At 34.9% G+C, this 12,387-nt stretch overlaps 1 protein-coding gene and 1 long non-coding RNA gene across 2 annotated transcripts in view; one reads left to right on the forward strand and one right to left on the reverse strand.

Annotated features, from left to right (window-relative positions):
• GBE1 (1,4-alpha-glucan branching enzyme 1) overlaps positions 1 to 12,387 on the reverse strand; it is a 266,291-nt gene that overhangs the window by 45,337 nt on the left and 208,567 nt on the right. The window lies entirely within an intron of this gene.
• On the forward strand, positions 4,947 to 8,403 carry LOC118498866. Its single transcript, XR_004901354.1, has 2 exons — positions 4,947 to 7,272; positions 7,309 to 8,403. It is a non-coding gene; the product is annotated as an uncharacterized LOC118498866 (long non-coding RNA).

The following is a 12,387-nucleotide window of genomic DNA, read 5'->3' on the forward strand; positions in this document are numbered from 1 at the left end:
GTGGTCTAGACTCCTTAATCTTTCCGAATAGCTGGTCATGCAGTTAACACCCTACCCTGACCTCTCCTTCCCTGGCATGTAGCCAGTCAAGTGGTTTTAGACCCCCATAGTGGAAGAACAAGGGGGAGGGGCACAGAATAGCCTCATAGGACTCCCATACAAGCCCTCGCATGACCACTCCCTTAAGCATTAAACCCTCAGGACAATGAAGGTCTGACCTGCTTCAAATAATCTTAGAAATGGTGCCACAGAGTTTTGGTCATACTAGAGATAACATCTGGGTCTCAGTTGTGTTTCAGCCCCAGGCCCAGAAAAGCAGCAAAACCAGATGAAGTAACACTGGGGGACATTAGGACAAGCTGCAATGACTAATGGCCCCTGGTACCAACCAATCAGTAGACTATGAACTAAAAGGACATACCTGGAAAGCTGATGAATATTCTATTGAATATTCCTCTTCTGGACCTCCCCTAAAATCCCTGCCTTTGTTAACAGGTAAAACCCCATAAGAGGAAGAGCAAATACTTGCTCTCACTCTCTCCAGAGCATGCCTGAAAGAAAGGAATTTCTCTCTTTCTTTGCACAAGGCAAGTCTTTTGCCTCTGTAACTTTTTCCTGAGCCCATGCAGTCCAGCTGGTTTACTTCTTGTACCTTTGTGACTTTCTAAATAAACTTTCTCTGAATTCCTTCTTAGCCCTACTCAAGGACTGAGGTCTAACTTTGCCAGTAACATCTGGTGCCACTCACCATTAACATTCACATCAAACATACATCATAATAGAGATTAACAAATTTCCCTAATGAATTATTCTTAATAGCTAAACACAGACATTTAAAAGAAAGGAATGTAACCACATGAAATAATATTGGAAAGAAAATCTTCACTTTCATCCTCTGTATTCCATCACTGACATCAGTTTAATCCAACCCTGATATAATTCTCAGGCTAGGTGAGTGTTTCTGTAAAAATACAAGGCTCTTTCAAGGCACAGCATGCTACAGCTTTTCTAGGTTTTAATCTCCCACAGCCTTTTTTCTGTAGTCAGCAACTCTAACTCCCCTAGTAGAGACTTCACCTGATTATAACTTAATCAAAGAACCAGTTTCCGTTTGCCCTTGGATGATGCTTCCATCCCTCCAAGTTCTCCGAAACAGATAGTTAGCCTTGTCTGCTTCCTGCTGTCAGTTCTTGCTTCCTCTCCGGCCACCGGTATCAAAAAAAAAAAAGAAATGAGGAAAAAAAACCAACAACTTTGCAGAGCAGCATGATGGCTTGTGGGAAACACTATGAACCTCTTCCCTCAATAAGTCAAAGGTACTCAGTATCCGTACTTGCATGCTTCATTGTCTGCCTTTGCTCTGGGTAATGCTGATTTCAAACTTTAAAAAATGTAATGAGAAAGTTCTGAATAAGCCTATTAACTGGCTTTGAAGGCAATCAAAAAAGAGGCTCCAAAAAATCACATAAACATTCTAATGTCTTTAAAATAATAGGATTTTAAGTATCACATTCAAATCTCTTTGAAAAGTTTGATGAAACATAAACAACCACCACCACCATCCTTCATATAGACAAACCATAAAGTCTTCCTTAGGCTAAATAATTATCTGCACTTCCACAAAAGTTGAAATTCTAAATCAGAGAAACAGGTAAAGAAAATATCACAAAAGTGAAGTGATGCAATTAGAAATTTAATAAATTTTATGTTGAAATTTTGTCATCTACAGCTTCTTTGTCCTATGTCATTTGGAAATACTCATCACTATCATTCATCCCTGGATAAGTAAAGTTTCTGTGCTCTCTTTTGAGCTTCTTTTGGGAACTACACAGACCTTCATTCAACCACACCAGAAGCCACAGAGTAATATGATCATAGCCCATGTTTTCTGCTTCTACATCTTGTCTCCAGTTAGTACTTGACTTGTAAAGTCTATTTTTGCCACCAAAAACATTATCCATTCTTCAACAACCAGCTTACATATCATTTCCTATGTCAGACATATCTCCCTTTTTGTCTGAGGAACTTACATTTTTAGCAAGATAAATTGCTTTCAAGAAAAGCCACATTCCCTAACCTCCCTTTTATGGCTCTGTATCTAAGTTTGGTCCAGTGAAATAATAGCAGAATTATGTGAAGATTGTTTCAAAAGAGCTGACTCAAATGGAAGATATTCACCTGTGTTCCTCTTCTTCCTGTGTAGAAAGGGTTTTGTTTGCTTCTTTGATTTTGACTGTGTAGGAAGGGCAGCATTTCAGTTTTGTGTCTGTTATATAGTGAAATATTTGTACATGTGGATACACAATTAATTGAATTTAATGTAACTGTACAGGAAAAAAACTAAGGGTATGACAAATTTTTAAGTAAACTTCCATTCTTCAGGTTAGAAATTATGTGCATAATGCATAGTGAAACAGTATGAAATACATTATTGTCATAAAATAACATTTTAAATAGTTAATCTGAAGTGAAGATGAAGTGAAGTGTATTAATTTTTAAATAGTATAAGGAAAGCTATTCAGAAATAAACACTGTAGCTTGCATAAAGAGTAAAGAAATATTCAAGAGACTCTAATTATACTAAAAAAAAGATTAAAGTAAGCACCCAGATTTATGCCACAATAGCTACCTGGGTCTCTCACAAATTGGTACATGAATGTATAAAACAAATGTGTCAAAGTTTTCCCCAAACTTCTTGAAACTTTACAAAGAATCATTAAATGTGCCAGGTATTTTGGGGGAAAAAAGAAACTTTTAACATTCCAAGTGACAGATGTCAAGACTCATGAATATCTAAATATTCATAACTTAGCACACATTCTAAGCCAGCATCCAGGAATACATATACATATTTACTTTAATGTTATTCCTGGGATCCATTAAAAAGGGTAAAAAACATTTTACAGGAATAGTGTGAACACAGAATGGAAACATACTGAGAAGGTAACCTCTACTAACTGATTTACACAACTGCAAATTCTGCTGCACAGTTTTATGCTTTCAAGCAATTTTCTGACTATACATTAGTCCAGTGTTCAGTAAGTAAAAAGAATGTATTTTATAGAAATTAAAAAAATAGGCAAAATTATATTGTACAATAGAGAAAAATGGGATATAGATACAAAAAATATGAATTTTAGGACTAAGTTTGTTACTTACAATATGTAACTATAAGCTGAGTAGCTTTCCCTTATTTGCAATATAGTAAGAACTGTATCAAACACTTGTTACATGCAAAGTGTCATTCCAAACTCATAACATCACTAAATATTTTAATTCTTACAAGTGTACAGTAAAATTGTATTTCTCAGATGGTGAAGGTGAGGCACAGAAAGTTTAAGTAAGGGGTCAAAGATGGTACAGTTAGGAAGTAAAGCTACCAGGATCAGGACCTAGGCAGACTTGTCTCCACACCCTCACCCTCACCCACTATGTTACACTGTCTCAAAATGAAAATTATAATAAAGACACTAACTTTGCATTGCATACAGTAAGTGAAATTATGCAAGCAAAAATGCTTTATTTATAAACTTTAAAAGCCTAAACAAAGGCAACATACCCACATAGAAAAATATGTGGGAAGGTATGTAGGACAAAGGACATGAAAAATAAGATTGATGTGATGTGGCTACTGGCTAAACGTTAAGAACAATGAAGTGGAAGGAGGAATTGGAACGACTCACAGTTGGCTCTTGATTACTGGAATAGAGATGATGACAAAAAATAATTTTTTAAAAGCATCAAGATTTGTAGGGAGGATGATTTCCACTTTGGATTCAGCAATTTTGAGAAGCCAGCAAGATATCAAAAGAGATCTCAGGCAGTCAGCTTCAAAATTCAGATTTGTCATTTAGATCAAAAGGTTGCACTGAGAAATGTTGATTTGGGAACTACCTACATTGGAGAGATGGTCAAAGTCTAAAAGTAGACTAGCTTTCTGGGAAATAAAGAGTATGGAAGAAAGAAAAGAGCCCCAGGACAACACCTGAGGAATATGTATACAGTAGGAGAAACAAGAGGAAAAGGAGACTGTGAAGGAAGCAGGGGAATCATGATTCATAAAACAAAGAAGGGAAGGGAGAAAACATGAGGAGAGTCAAACTGAACCAGATGATTAGGAGAGTCTTGGAGTGGGTGCAGAGACCTGCAAGTAAGTCAATGATGACCTGTGGAAAGCAGTTTTCCAGAGGAAGAGAGGGCAGCAGGAAACCTATAAGGGTTTGAGCAGTGAAGAGAGTGAGAAAGCAAGGCTGGCACATATAATTACATGATGAAGCTTGGCAAAGTATAGAAAAAATTATTAAAATAGTAATTGGCTTCATAGGTCAGTCAATTATTTCTCAATTTGTAAAATGTGCATTTTTAGCAATGTTGTAAAGTTTTAAAATATTTTCTAAGATTCATTTCCTACTAATTTTATTATAATTATCAAAATATTAAAACATATATATATATCAAAATCATGGTGAAAAGAACTATCTGCATTCCAATACTTACTGTTGATATTGCATGTTTAGCTACACAATAAAAGGAGACATTTATTGTTTTAGTTAACTACAACTTAAAAACAAAACAAATTATAAATAAAATATATGATCAAGTTGTAGGAGGAATACTACTTGGTATAAAATATTATATACCAAGAATGGTCAGAAAATAGCAAATTTTATGCTGATTACTAAAATTAAAAAATTCTGCCATGGCTGGTGTGGTTCAGTGAATTGAGTGCCAGTCTATGAATCAAAGGGTTGCCGGTTCAATTCCCAGTCTAGGGCACATGCCTGGGTGTCAGGCCACGTCACCAGTAGGGGGCACACGAGAGGCAACCACGCATTGATGTTTCCCTCCCTTTCTTTCTCCTTCCCTTCCCCTCTCTAAAATAAATAATTAAAATCTTTAAAGAAATTCAAAAATTCTGTTTTTCTATGTGTAAATTATAATAATTATATCTGCCTTTTACAACCTTTCCCAGACAAAATAAGTTAGCACTTTAAAAATATTCCTGACTCAAAGAAACAAGGCTTTTGTGTACCCAGGATTACATGGATAGCAGCTATGATTTTAGAAAACAAAACTGCTTACACAAATGGATTTCAATATATTAAATGCTAATGTTAATAATGATTATATTTTCTTATTCAAGAAAATAATTTTTGTAATATGCATACCACAGTATAAAATTATTAGAATATTTTTCAATTTAAACATGTGCCCTTTAAAAAAGTCAACTGATTAAAAATGATCGGATATCCTTGCCTTTTACTCACAAAATGATGGGTATCCATAGAAAGAAAATTAGAATTTAAAAGTTTCAGCTCTTTATCTTAAGCTGTCTAGCCTTTGATGTTATATTTGCTCAGGCAACTCTTGCCCTCATTAAGTCAGGGGCAGCATATATTGGCAAGGGAAGAAGAAAAAAGCAAAGAAGAATGAAAGAACTAAGTTGGAAGTAGGCTAGTGGCCACTGAAGACTGTTTTTCACTTTCAAAACATTTAAAAGTTAAGTCTGTTCATTTTTAGCTACTTGACAAATATTTTCCAAGAGAATAAGAACTCTCATCAATATCACTGTGAGGAAGAATATGAGGCCAAAGACCTTGCTTTATTTTACACAATAGAACATTTATTCAGTTACATGGAAATGGCCAAGCCAGGGTGAAAACCGTATCTGTATATACTCAAAGTAGAATCTACATATCAAACCAGAAAACTGAAATGATTATCCTTGAGTCACAATTTTGAGAAAAACAGAATCTAGTGGGCAACATCTGATTAGTTCCAGAAGGGACACTGTCACTCGGTCTTTTTGACTTCACACCTTCCACTCACCCACTGCCACCTCACTATATACATGCATTCAGAAGCCTTTTTAGACTTTTTTCCCCCATAATTGCTTGCACCTCATGAAATTTAAATGCTATAGCTCTTCTACATATGTGTTATATGTTGTCATTGTCTGGAGAGCAACAATTACTGTAACATGTATGATTTTTTTTGCCCTTCCTTAACTATTTCCACTCCCACAGGTGGTAATGTCACTCGCATTGACGGTGTATGAATAAGACAAGTTTCTAAAACAATGAAGAGATGCATGTTACTGAAAACGGGTGCACAAAGTTTGCTCTTTGCAGAGAAAGTAGATGCTGTTTGTATCAGGTTACTCACTGAATTGTTTCAGTGCACATCTTCAAAAAGTAAATAAAGGCAGCCTCTCTGGTCCATGGACCTCTCTGGTCCATGTGATCACTGCTCTGTCCTCCAGATTTTGTTCCCAGAATGCTCTCTTTAGGAGCTACCAGGAAAGTCTAGCTCCAGAAACGTTGGGATTGACTAACAAATATACTAACAGTAGGTTCTTTACAACTTTGCAAGCAAAAGAACATATTTGACTATTTTTATTTGTTTTGCTAATATTTATTTGGCCTAATTTATAGGAGATCCCAAATACACATAGGATCTAAAAGTTTCCTAATTAAGGGAGAGGGAGAAGAAGGAGAGGAAAAGGGCAGAGGATAGAGAGAGGCGGGGGGAGAAAGAAAGGGAGAGACTGATTCCCATTAATTCACATAGCTTTCAGAATATTCTTGCTTTAGTAATCAAAATGCCTCTTAAAAGTCAATAAATGGATTTTTTGAAATGTTCCATGGTTGTAAATATTTGTTTGTTCAACATGTAATAATTAAGTTATGTCATGCTACCATTTTAAAGTCATAATTGTCATAAAATAAGTTGGTCTTAAACATATTTTTAAGTTCACAGCATTTTACATTATAATAAAGAAAAAGGAAAGAAAATAAAATAAAAAATGTGAAATGAATTGTTAAACACATAATTAATATTTTATTAAATTATACAAACATATTAAAGTAATCCAAAATATCTGAATGTTTTCTTACTTGTGCAAAGGTGCTATTAAGGCTGACTACAGTGGTAGGCTGACTACAGTGGTAGACAGAAGAAACTGTAAAAATAATTCAGTATAACAACTACATAATACATTTACTACCCACCTGATCTGTTTGTTATCAAGTAAACACGAAATTTTAGCTCATGGCCCATATATAACAAAGCAAAATGTACATATGTTAAAATAATTGAAAAGGGGTGGCTTATCTCAGTTCTCAAACTTCTATTTTTGTTGTCTCATCCTTTCATCCTAAGATGGCCATCTCAGCACATCTCAGAGAGAAACCTCTGAATGGTGGTGGTGTTGTGTGTGCTAGTGATTCTTGAACACCTATCAATTGTGTTTACTAAAAGTAATCCATAAAAGTCTGTTAGGGAATAGTGTGCAAACAAGTTGCAAAGCTGGTTCTGGGTTGTTTCTTCCAAACTATAAAATTCCTGTATAAAAACTGAAAGTTGACTTATATATTTAAGGTTAACAGTGTAAGCTTTTTAATTGTCAATAGGTTTTCTAAATGTATTTTAAAAGCAAGATAGGTATCATATTATAGGCATTGCTATAATATATTTATGAACTGTTCATGCTTTAAAAGTTATACAATTATTATTTTATATTTGTGATTTACACTATGGGTACCACTTACTTTAGTAACTTAATTAGATGAAAAGGTTTTCATGAAAGGTAAATTAGGGGCAAATCCTTTCTATATAATAGAATTCTTGAAAATAGTACATTGTTCAATTGTACTAAAAGTTACTCATTTTACAAATTCAAAATTAAAGTTTCCAAATGATATTTACTAAACAACCTGAGTTATACAGGTATTCCCCACTTTTTAAAATTTCTAGTTATGCCACTCTGCTTTTATGAAAGACCTGCATTAGTACCTATTTTTGCAAACTGAATCAGAATAGGATTCTATATTTTACAAAAAGAGGCAAAAAAGTGAAAACAGTGTCCAGTGTTTGCTGTGCAGTGAGCTGTTAAAGAGGCAGCATGCACCTTGAGCAATGAGAGTGGCACCATGGAGACCCTTCTCCAGGAACTACACTCAGCATCTCAGCATCAAACTGCCAAAGCTTTGATTTTTGTCTGTGAGCACCTGTGCTTACTATTGATTTCTTTTGTGCATCCGTTAGCAAGATGTGTCCTCAGGTATCAGAAAAACTTAAAAGAGATCTAAGGGTACTATGTTTAGTGTGATAATGGGAGGTAACAGAATATTTGGTATACTTTGGTGGGTTATTTTTTGTGTCTGAAAATGTTCCACAATTTTCCCATGCATGTTAATGATAACCAATAATTTGCTTTATGGCATTTCAGTTATAAAGTTTCATAGGAACACTCAACATTCAGATATCAGGGAAATCTGAGCCTGTACTACCTCATATTTTTAAAACTACTTGAATCAACTACCTGGATCATTTTTAAGTTATGAAATAAAAGACAGAGAGATTCATTCAAATTGCACATTCAAAGAAACACATTTCTTATATAATCCACATAGGGAAAAAACAATATTCAAGTATTTGATTACTTAGGATATATATATGCAGTAAAAATAATTTACCTAAATAATATATTTTTATTTTATGCTACATAACTTAGGCAGCATTAACAATTAAAGATCTCGTTTGATTTGAGTTAGTAATCAAAGGGGTCCTAGTATTCATATGGTCCTGCGAAACGGCAATATTATTTTCTTCATAATCGTCAATCTTCAGAAAAATCTTTAAAAAAATGAAGTAAATGACTTTGAACTCACGCACAGAGAATGTATCCAATTTATTAACTGATGTAAATAGTGTAGAAATAATTTAGGCCTAAAATTTTAAAGAATTCAGGTGGCAGAAGATCTTGCAGTGCTATATTTATTTATTTATTTTAAAATTTTAAAATTTTTTATTTATTTATTTTTAGAGAGCAGAAGGAAGGGAGAAAGATAGGGAGAGAAACATCAATGTGTGGTTGCCTCTCGAGTGCCCCCTACTGGGGACCTGGCCTGCAACCCAGGCATGTGCCCTAACTGGGAATCCAACCCAGGACCCTTGGTTTGCAGCCTGGCACTGAATCCACTGAGCCACACAGCCAGTGCTATATTTAGTTTGAAGTGACTGTCCCCTTCAAATCTATCTTTCACATTTTTTGTTGAGTAACAAATCTAAACTGTGCATCTGTCCATTTCAAGCTCCTGTAAAACCTTTCAATAGCCTTCTATGACCCGGCCTCTGTCTTCTGTCTTCTGTCTGCTTCTGTCTTCAACTCCCTCACCATTTATGTTCTAAAGTAATGTGCCCCTCATTTTGTTTCACCTTAGCTTTGCTCAGCCATCATTCCAGGGAGGGATGCTCATGGAGGATCAGGATACACAGGAAAGGGATACTTGAAACATCACCACTCCTTCCACAGTAAGCCTTCCCCTGATGGCTCACCATTTCCTCCACTGAGTATTAGTTCAGTGATTTTCCTTTAAATGCTCTATGCAGATCTCAAGGTGACATTTATCACCTAACATACTTACATCTATCTGGCATTGTCTTCTCTTCCCTGGACAGTGAGCTCCTAGAGCTAATGGCTAGATCTTCTCCGTCGTTACCCAGCTCACCTACAAATTGCCGTTGCCTAACTACACAGTGAAGTAAGCAAAGAGGACTAACAAGCAATTTGTAAGACAAACTCAAAATTTTGAAATAAGTTACTTCCTCCTTTAAGTTGTTTCACAGATTACCACACAATATGAAAATTTAATTTGTTGTTTTCCCCTTTGCTTCCTCTCCTCTAGGGGGGCATTTATTGTAAAGAGATTTGCCAATACCACTGCCAATCTTAGCAATCGTTTCAGGTAAAATAATAATATTGAGTCATATGAGTGTGTTTTGGTTCAAATTCTGGCTCCTGTATCAATATAAACAGGTCACTTAAACTTCCATTTTCCTCATGTGTAAAGTGAAGGTTTTAATTCTTATCTCTCAGGGTTGCATCTCAGGTTTAAATGAGATATTCATGTAAAGCATTTACCCTGCCTTGTTCAGGGTAAATGTTCAAGGTATTGTAGCTATTATTAGAATACTATGATCAAAGTGTCAAATTAAGAAGTCACCTTAATAATCTGTATTTCCCCTCATGGAAAATATAATCCTAAAGCAAAAACTATGCTTTTCTAGTGAAAAGATTACTATATTTTCTAAGGAATTTAGAAAATATCTTTCTACTATTAACTGATATTAGTATATAATATAGTATACTTTCCTGATTGTTTGAGAGGGTGTGCAAGCTTAGGGTAGAGAGGTAATGGCTCAGATAATGATCTAAAGTTTAGAGAAGATAAATTAGTCTTCTAAATTTGCAGCATATTTGAGTTTAGAGTACTCAATACCACATTCCAAGAGATGACAGGCATATAGCTGACCAGCTATGGCAAAACATAACCAATCACATATTACACTAAGGATCTTTACAGCATACTTGCATAACAATGGAAGAGACAACCATGTAGCCTTCAAGATAAACTTCCTAGTCAATTTTTTTAGTAAGATGAAGATTTATTATAAATGCTAACAAGAATTTAAACACAGCAAACTTTCAAAAAAATATTGGTACACAAACAATAAAAAAAAGATTAAAGAATACCACCATACATCCTTTTAGCAAAACAAAATTGTCCAGATTTAAAGAAAAATCTGTAGGGTTTCAGTAACCTCTGGAATACTATGATAAGTTCTAAGAGGGTGTTAGTCAAGTAATAAGACTTACTGTATAGTAAAACCGCAGAAGAAAAAAGTAGTGACATGAGAAATGATTAAGAGTCCAACACCACAGCAGAAATACCGTGAAGTATGAAGAAAACTCATGCTATGAGACAGGTGGAGGGGGAGGGAATTCTATAAATGCTGTTCATTTACTGGCATCTCATTTAGGTAAGGTTTTGACTCAGGTGGGTATCCAGGATTAGATCAGAGAGGCTTAATTAAAGATGTACCATTAAATTAGAAATTCAGAGCTAGGGATAATGCTCATTGTATATCAATTAATTTTTAGTCACATCTCCTAGGATAGTATCATTTTTTTTTCCTTAAGAAGATGAGTAATTTGGCTCTAAAGGGGTAGCTCAGTTGGTTAGAGCATCATCCAGATATGCCAAGATTGAGTGTTCAGTCCCCTGTCAAGAATCATACATACAAGAATCAACCAATGAATGCATAAATAAAGTGGAAGAACATATCGATGTTTTTTCTCTCTTTCTAAAAAGAATCAATTTTTTTTTTAAAGCCTTAAGAAAAAAGATGATCAATTTGATAGAGGACCCTAGATCTAGCTGATATCCTGAATTTAGAAGAAACGTATTTGGGAGACTGAAGCTTAAAGTTAGGGAATGAGGCTTTGGAGTTATTCCAAAATGCTATGCAATAAAGTAATAAATAGGTTTGGAAGAAATTTGTATATTTCTAAATAATGTTAAAGTATACATTACCTCCATTCTACAAACTCGACCATCTATAGCTCAACAATGGAGCTGGAGAGGTTTGTATACTATGAGTCTCCTTCTAATCCACAGCTATGTGGATAGTGAGTCCATAAATCATAATTTATACAATATATTATATATACATATAGTACATTAGATATGTATACGCATGCTGTATATACACACACTGTATATATACTGTGTGTATAAAACCACAGATAAAAAATTCAAATATTAAATTTAGAAATAACTGTGTTCTTCTCACTGGGATTTATTCAAAGACCCAGACCTACTTCATGGGTTTGTTAGATTAAGAAATTTGCTGTGAGGCCTCCACAGTAGATGAAGATGAAGAGTTAGAGATGAAAAGAAAATCAAGTGACTTCCTGTGCATGGAAATTTTCTTTCTTTATGGTGATACACCTTCACCAGGAGAAAGGTCAGTACCCTAGTTGGTAGGATTTGGTTTAAAATCCATACATAACACAAGAGGGATAACTCAATACTGATTAGCACACCCTGCACAGAAAAACAATTTTATTTTTCTGGCAAGTCTAATAAAAAAAAACAACAAAAACAATTGAACCAATAGTAATGATTAATATGTCCACTCTTCTGACATGGTTTCACAGAAATAAATCAAAGAGAGAAAAGTTCCTGTTTCTGGGGTAGAGTGCTTAGAGGCAAAGACACCAGAGAGCTGCAGACCTTACATAGCTGAATGCAGACTGGGGACCTGCACTGGGTCTCATTCTATTGCTTTAAATCTTTTTTTCTAAAAATTCAATAGGAGGTCAACCCAGCTAAGGAGCAGTTCAGGGGTCATTAACTCTGCACACACTGATAAACACCACTCCCAAAAGATCAAAAGCAAGGACCATACGAGTATCTTACCCTGAGACCAACACTTACAGAATTAAAAACAGTTTCAGTTGCTTCTTTTTTCCTTTCAACATCCAGATTATTAGTAGAGCCTTTTCTATTTGTAAAGAGTGTGTTATATTCAACTTGGTCA

This window comes from Phyllostomus discolor, chromosome 2 (genome assembly GCF_004126475.2).
Source record: "Phyllostomus discolor isolate MPI-MPIP mPhyDis1 chromosome 2, mPhyDis1.pri.v3, whole genome shotgun sequence".
Lineage (NCBI taxonomy): Eukaryota > Metazoa > Chordata > Mammalia > Chiroptera > Phyllostomidae > Phyllostomus > Phyllostomus discolor.